The following is a 7,743-nucleotide window of genomic DNA, read 5'->3' on the forward strand; positions in this document are numbered from 1 at the left end:
TCGCGCCGCACGGCGCAGACGCCGAGCTGGGCCCGGCGCGGAGGGTGGAGACCGAGGAGCTGAGGCGTCTTCTGCGTGAATCGCCGCGCGGAACCGGTGTCGCCCAAGCGACCGGCGACGCGCCCTCCCACCTCGCAGGTGCTTCAGACGCTGATGTCCGGTGTCTTCCGCACGTGATCGCGTGAATTCAATACTGGCTGAGGCTTCGCTGCGTCCACGGCACCGTGCTCTGTGTCACAGGACAGGGGGCCCGTGAAACGAGTGTGTCGCGGTGCCTCCCACTCTGTGAGGTCGCTTCCCTCACGTCCCCCGCTGCGTGGCTGTCCCCGCCGCTCGTTTCTGTGGCATTTCACGCGTTTCCTTCAGCAAGAAAAGGCCACCTGAAACTGGATGAGAGAATGAGAAGGGGGACTGGGGTTCAAAAATCGGTTTTAAAAAAAGGAAAACCTCATTTCTCATGGGTCTCATTCAAAGGATGCTAAGGAACGAACTCATTATTCTGAAAACTCATAAGTGAAAAAAAAGAATCAAAGACTTAAAGTAGAAGTTAAAAAAATAGAGCGTAAAGATAAACCTTTTCTAACGGCTGCATAAAATTCTGTCGTATGAATGAACCTTTATTTAACTAGTTCCCTGTCGGTGGATAATTTTCTATTTTCTTCTCTGTCCTCTTCCCCCCTCGGCCCCCTCCTTCTTTTTCTCCTTTGCCAAATAGAGAATGGCTCCACAAATATTTTCGTACGTTATTTTGGTGAACATTTAAGTTAGTCATAGGGTAAACTGTGGCGCAGGGATTTCTGGGTTAAAGGCATTTTTAAAAAACATGAAAAACTGTCACTTGTCCTCTAGAAAGGTTAGCCCCAATTCTGTTACCTGCCACAGGTAACAATGTCCGTTCCCCACACCTTTGCTGCTGCGAGGTATCAGCAGACTTAAATTTAGCCCATGTGATAAGTAAGAATAGCATATGAATGTTTCGATTTGAAGGTAATTTAGTTATGAGTAAATTATTACGAATTTAATCGTTTTTTGCAACTTGCGTACCTTTTTCGGGTGGTGCTAAGTGGGAGGCCTTAGGTTCAGCGCTTAGCTGGGCTCCAAGGCGCCCAGATGCTGGGCCTAGTGGGGAGGCTCGGGGTGTTAGGTCTTGGGGAAGGTCTTGGGGAGGGGCCCCGCTCTGTGACTCCTCCGTGGTGGAGCATGTCACAGTCTGAGCACCGATGTTCTGTGTGAAAGAGGGATCGTAATCAGGGCTCTAACGATCAGCTACCACACCTCACGGATAAAGCATGTTTGTAAATAAAGTCGTGTAGAAACATAACGGGCTTTTTTATAAGTTTACTTACTTTTGAAAGCAGAACCTTCAAATGTTCTGTTGAATTCTTTAAAAGATCTTTAAGGGGGCTTCTGGGATCTTAGAAAATTAATTTCAGGAAAGCCGAAATCTGCCCTTTAGCGTTTCTAAAATCCTGATGTTGTGTGTAAGGAGACTAAGTGTAAACACTTGCTTTGGGAGTTATAAATAAAAGCATTTTAATTAACGTATGTTTATATTTGGCAGCTTGATTTTTTTTTTTTTCCTTCTCTCCTTTTGAGCAGTTAAGGACTCTGCCCTGTATTAGTCTAGGGGTTCTAATAGTTTTACCTTATACTGAAATTGGCTCTCTCAGGGAAGGAGTTTCGAAGACCTCAGTGAAATATTTTTTACTTTTCCATTTCTATTGCCACATAAAATATGCTGAAGTACTTTAATCCCATACGAGCACATTTGATGCCTCTTTATTATACTTTAGTATGTTTAGCTTTTTCGTTAAAAATTGGGGTGCACCGTGCTGGTGACGGATTGACAAAGATGAAATGAGCGAAATACGTCTTTCTTCAGTAACCTCATGTGATATGGTGTAATGACTTGAAGGACTGGTGAGGATATTTTGGAAATTATGTAAGGAGCGTTCATATAGTATAGAATTTTCAATTTTGGTATAGTGCAATTGTCTACAATTTTCCCTGTAGACTGTGAAGAATCTATTTTAAACTTCAAGTCGTTTTTTAGGATATAAAACTTATAAACAAAAGGAGAAGGCAGAAAGCAGGTAATACCATAGTTGCATCAAAAATGATGAGAGTGATACCCACGAAATGTAAATTATTAGAAATACAGATTGATAAGAAAAAGACCAGAATCTATTTTAGTAGATAAAAGGCAGTTTACAAAAGAGAACGTATATATTACTAATATATATATATCTCTATATAAAAAATACTTAGTTACCCTAGTAATCAAAGAAATGTAAATTTTAAATAAGATACTGTTTTCACTATTAAGATTAACAAAACATTTTAACATTCCACGTTGTTGAAGATTTGTCGAAACAAACATCGTGCATTGCTTGTTGGATACAGATAGTCAGAAGATGCATGAGAGCGGCTTTACAATACGAATCGAGATTCCACTTCTAGGAGCCTTGAGGAAATAATAAATATGCAAAAAGAAGTCACATGTAAAGGTATTCACCGAGGTACTTTTCTAAATAGCAAAAGTCGGAAGCAATCTAAATGTTCAATCACAGGGGGCATGTTTGGATAACTCTTATACAATGGAATATTAAGCAACCATTGCAGTGCATATTTATGAAATTGAAATTAACTTGAAAAAGTGATCTGATATTAAATGGGAAGAAAGCGGAAAGCCCGATCTCAGTTATATTTTAAAAAGAGAAACAGACATGGGCGTATAAAAAAGACTGGATGCGCACGTGCCAAGATGTCGAGAGGGTGGTCCAGCGTTGGGATCGTGGGTGGCCGCCATCGCACTGGTCGTGCTTTTCTGTGTGGTCCAGTTTTTCTTCAGCGTGTAGGCGTTATCATAATCAGACAGAGAACGAACGTCGTGTACCTACAGTCAGTCCACGATGACGTGGCCAGGCCCTCGCGTAACTTCCCGCTCCGGGAGGCAGGCTCTTTGTCACAAGGAAGAACTTTGGCTTTACAAGAGGGGCACCATTTCCTCTCCGAATAAAGATGGTTCTTCGGGAAGTGTAGCTGAGTGTGGAGAGGGGACACTGCGTGTGACTTGGTGGGTAGTCATCCTACGGCGTAAAGTCTAGAAGTGCGACGTGTGGGAAAATTGGTCGTGCCCTGTTCGACTTTGAGACAGTGACAGGCCTACCAGATCCCCTTACAGCAGAGCTTGTCGGTATCCATCGGCGCTGTCGATAAGAAGATGCTTCAGTTGTTCGCGTCGATGGGTTTTAATAAAGGATCAGGATGTTCGGACGAGCGCTTTTATTTCTCCTTCCGTCTCGCTGCCGTCTTTGAAGTGTGACGTAGCCGCCATGGAGGCAGCTCCACGATGGATGGCTTTATCCACAGACGCCTGTCAGCATTGGGGGACAGTGTGAGGCTGTTAGTTAGCAACCTAATAGTTTTAGTTGTTGAGCTTCAAGATTGTTACAGGTCATTTATACCTTTAGTTTTGGTTTAAAGGAAAAACATTGCTTTGACCATCTTCAATTCTAGAATTAGGAAGAGACGCAAACGATGTCTATTTTTAAAAGAGTGAACTGGACCAGGTTTTGGAGTGAGGACCTTCGTATATATTGATGTGTGTTTGTGTATTCGGCACGTCCACGTAAAATAAGACTGTTGTGTCAAGTTAAAACAGTTAACAAGAACGAACCAACAAAAGGAAAATTTTGAGGTGGGGAAGGTTTGACTTAAATGATTAACCTTTAGAAAACCGCAGATATTTTCTTTTATATAAAAATGGAATTTTGACAGATCTTTAAAAGAAACACGCCATGAACATACACGGACTTATCTGATTTCTATCAGGAATTGACATGGACAAGTTTCAAGTTTTCCTAACTTTTTTTCCACTATGGTCTGTTTACTATATGTATTCACGTTGCGAGGTAAGAATAATCGTACTTGCAAATCGGTTTAAATAAAATGTACATGGCAAATAAAGACAGTGATTTTATTTTCCAGTGATTCTGTCTCATCTTTTTAGATTTAGCCTCTAAGTTTATTTAATTCCTTCTCGGAGGCGTGTGAATTTTTTCTTCCAGAGGGCTACCCTAGTCATCTGCACTGCAAAGCATCAGTTTCTCACTCTATTTTAGTAATCTGGGAATGGCAAATATTTAGAAGAACTCCAATACAATGGCAGAAAGAGAAGGAAATTAAAGTTTGGTGGGATCTTCTTGTCTGCATCAGATTTCAAAGTATCCGTGTCTAGAAGAGGAAGAAGAAATAATGCAAATTTGCAGCTTAGCGTAAAGGACTCAGTTTTTCTCTTTGTCACTTTATGAATGAATAGAGAAAAGTATCCTCTGTACGTTTCCTTTGTTCCGGTTTTAAAACTTCTTAATATGTTTTACTTTTAGGCCATTTCTCATTTGTCTGCCTTGGTTTTCCATGGCATTTGACAGAATGAAGGAAGCATTTTATGATGGAGTTTTATAATTTCCTTATCTTATGACAGGCCGGACTTACTGGAAATAAATGATGAGGATGACAGTGAAGATTATGTTCAACATCAGCCTAAATGTTTATATACCTAGAAACATTTAGAAATTAATATACAGTGAAAAAATAAATGTTAGAGAAGATAGTAAATTTTGCAAAGATTTTTGTTTAGAATGTTGAGGCCTGTTACATGTAAAGACTTTAGTGAGATATGTAAGATGATTGGATCAGCCTTTAGAAAAGATATATATATATATATACACACACACACACACACACACACACACACACACACAGAAAAGAAGTGTATAGAAAAAAATATATATCCATATAGCAAAGACACTTATGGGATAGTATTGTTCATTAAAGAGAGGCCAGTTAAAATAAGGTAGGAGAATAATTTCATGTCTTTTTAAACTAACAGTTTTTGTTTTTTTAAAGAATGTGATATTCGTCATGTTGTAGAGTGTGGAGGGCAGCTGGACAACGCAGCTTAAGCATTGTAAATATGTTCACACCCCCTGACCCAGTAAGTCCCAGCCTGAAAACGGATCTTACGAAAGTGATTTAAAAGACCAAGCAAAAGGAAGCAGCCACCACCACCAAGCATGTACATATTTACAACGTTTGTTATAGAAACGTTACTGTTTTTTGTGTGTGTGTGTGTTTTTTTTAACATTTTCCAAGATAAAGATCGTACTCTGGTGGAGACGGACTGTGCAGGAGCTCCGGGAAATAGTTGCACAGGCATGGCGCCCACGGGTCTCTCGACCACACACGTGTGGTCGTATGTGCTGGCAGAAGGTCCGTTGGCAATCTGTGCCGGGCACTGGGACAGCACAGTGTGTAGTGTTACAGTTCTCTGCGTTAGCAAGGAGAGCGACATGCGCTACATTCGCTTCCAAGTGACAGAGTGCAGGGGAGGGCGGTCACACCTTGTACACGAGAGGGCCTCTGGTGGGAAGGAAAGCTGCGGGACTGGCAGCTCTTTAAAGATAAGGACCCATCCTGTCTTCCTCATCTTGGTCCCCTGGAGAGCCCCTGTCCTATAGTCGACTCAGTAAATGGGCAATGTTTGGCTCTGTTGTTCTTTTCTCTAAATCCTAAATCCTGGTTGCTGATTAGGGTCCCCAGACTTGTGCTAGGTAACTGCGTCAGAATCACTAGGGCCATTTAAACAGATTCCTAGGTCTCTCTGTCCTGGAATTCTTAGTCATCCACGTGGGCGCAAGGGACTTCTTTTTTCCAACTTTTTATTTTGAAATAATGTCGAACTCTTGGGACTCTTACGGAGAGTCCCCCTTGGCCCTTCACCCAGCTTTTCTTCATGTTATATAACTATAGCACGAGTATTAAAACAGGAAAACTAACGTCGTCATAATACTGTTAAATGATCTGTAATCCTTTCTTAAGTTTGCCAGTGTCCCTCTTTGTACCCTTTCCGTGGCCCGGATCTAACCCAGGATCCCGCACTGCACGGGATCGTTGTGTCTTCCTGGCATCTTTCAATCCGTGACGGTTCCTCGGTCTTTCTCTTTCACGACCTTGGCAATTTTGCAGAATACTTTTCTGTTTTTTCTTTTCCTTTTTTTTTTTGTAAAATCGTCCCTAAATTGGGGTGTATCCCAGGTTTTCTCACGACTAGGTTAGGGTTATGCATTTTTGGCAGACGTGCCACAGAAGGGAGGCGGTACACCAGTCAGTGCGTCATCGCGGGGGGTGTGAATTCACTGCGTCCTGTTCCTGGTGACGGCAGCAGTGACCCCGTGGTTCAGGTGTCTGGTCAGTGTTTCAGGCTGTAGAGTTGCTGTTTTTCCCATTGTATTTAGTAACTGTCTTGTGGGGAGATGCTTTGCAAATATCCTGTTTCTCATCAGAAGCCACGCGTAGGCAGTTACCATAGTAACACTTGCCGCAGACAGGAGCCAGCAGCTTCGGTGCTTCGGTGACTGCAAATATCCTGTTTCTCGTCACATCGTAGTGGCTGTGGCCTGCGGCAGGTTTTCCTATGGTATTTGTCTAGCTTTTTATTTTCATCATTCTTCCTACATCCAATCATTGTAACGCGCTGTCCTTTCTCCCTCATTTATTTATGTCGAAATGGCCTCACGCATGTTTATGCTGTCGGTCTTAATCCAGTACCGTGATTAATGTATCAAGTTGCTCACATGGTTCCAGCCCTGGCCGTCGTGAGCTCTTTCGAATCGTCTTTTGTCTCCATCCCACTTTTCGAAAAGCACTTCTGTGCTCGGAGACACGACGGGATGTTTCAGGCGCATCTCATATTTTTCCTGCCACAGTCCTAGAGCTCCAGTGAGCCCTGGTTTTGTTTACTGGAGAATCGTATTGCAGGGTTGGGCGCCGGGTGTGCTCCTTGCTGCTTGGGTGTCATTGCTCGTGGGCCCCTTCGGTGGGCAGAGCTAAGAAATACACCCGCACTCTCTCATCTACGCATTCGTACAGATGTGTTTCAGTATCCGCTGTATATATCAACCACCCTGAGTTCTTAACCACGGACTCAAATCCAACAGCACAGGGTTTTTTCGAACAGTCCCTCTTTTATTTGTCACTTTTTCCAATATGAAAGAACCTGGCTCTCATTATCTCTATATATTTACTTATCTGTTCAAACCTGGTTCTTACTGGAGGCAATTTTGTCCCCCAGGGGACATTTGGTAATGTCTGGAGATGTCTTAGGTCGTCTCAACTCAGGCTGGCGGAGTGCCGATGGCATCTAGCGAACAGGGGCCAGGGGTGTCCTAAATATCCCGCGGAGCACGGGGCGGCCCAGAATGCCCGCTGTGCCAAGGCTGGGAAACCATGACATAAAGTGGCTTCAGAACTGCTAGCCTGTCCCCCCCAGTCCCCCGAGAAGTAAGTCTACTAACTTGAACGTGCTATTTGTGTACAGTGCTTGTTTTCTTTAGTCTGAGGGTATCCAGGCAAAACAGCGTTATCTGGAGTTTGTTCGTTTCACTGTGGTTGGTTGGTTATAACGCAGTCAGCATCATACGTTACTATTTGTATCCAGTTTTGAGGTTGGTTTATTTTATGAGTGTGTGACACACGGTGGCTCTGAGTCAGAGCAGGGCATAAAGGGGCCCTCACTCGGAGAAGTGGGGATCTGTTTCTGAAAGTCTCTTAGGTGATTCTGGCGTTCACCTGGTTTCAGAGCCACTGGCCCAGCTCATGGCCTTGGAAGACAGACCTGAATTTAAATCCAGTCCCTAATCAGGTCTGTAATGTTGGGCAGGTTACTTTCCCTCCCTGAGC

This window comes from Pteropus vampyrus, unplaced genomic scaffold, assembly GCF_000151845.1.
Source record: "Pteropus vampyrus isolate Shadow unplaced genomic scaffold, Pvam_2.0 Scaffold248, whole genome shotgun sequence".
In the NCBI taxonomy this organism is placed as follows: domain Eukaryota; kingdom Metazoa; phylum Chordata; class Mammalia; order Chiroptera; family Pteropodidae; genus Pteropus; species Pteropus vampyrus.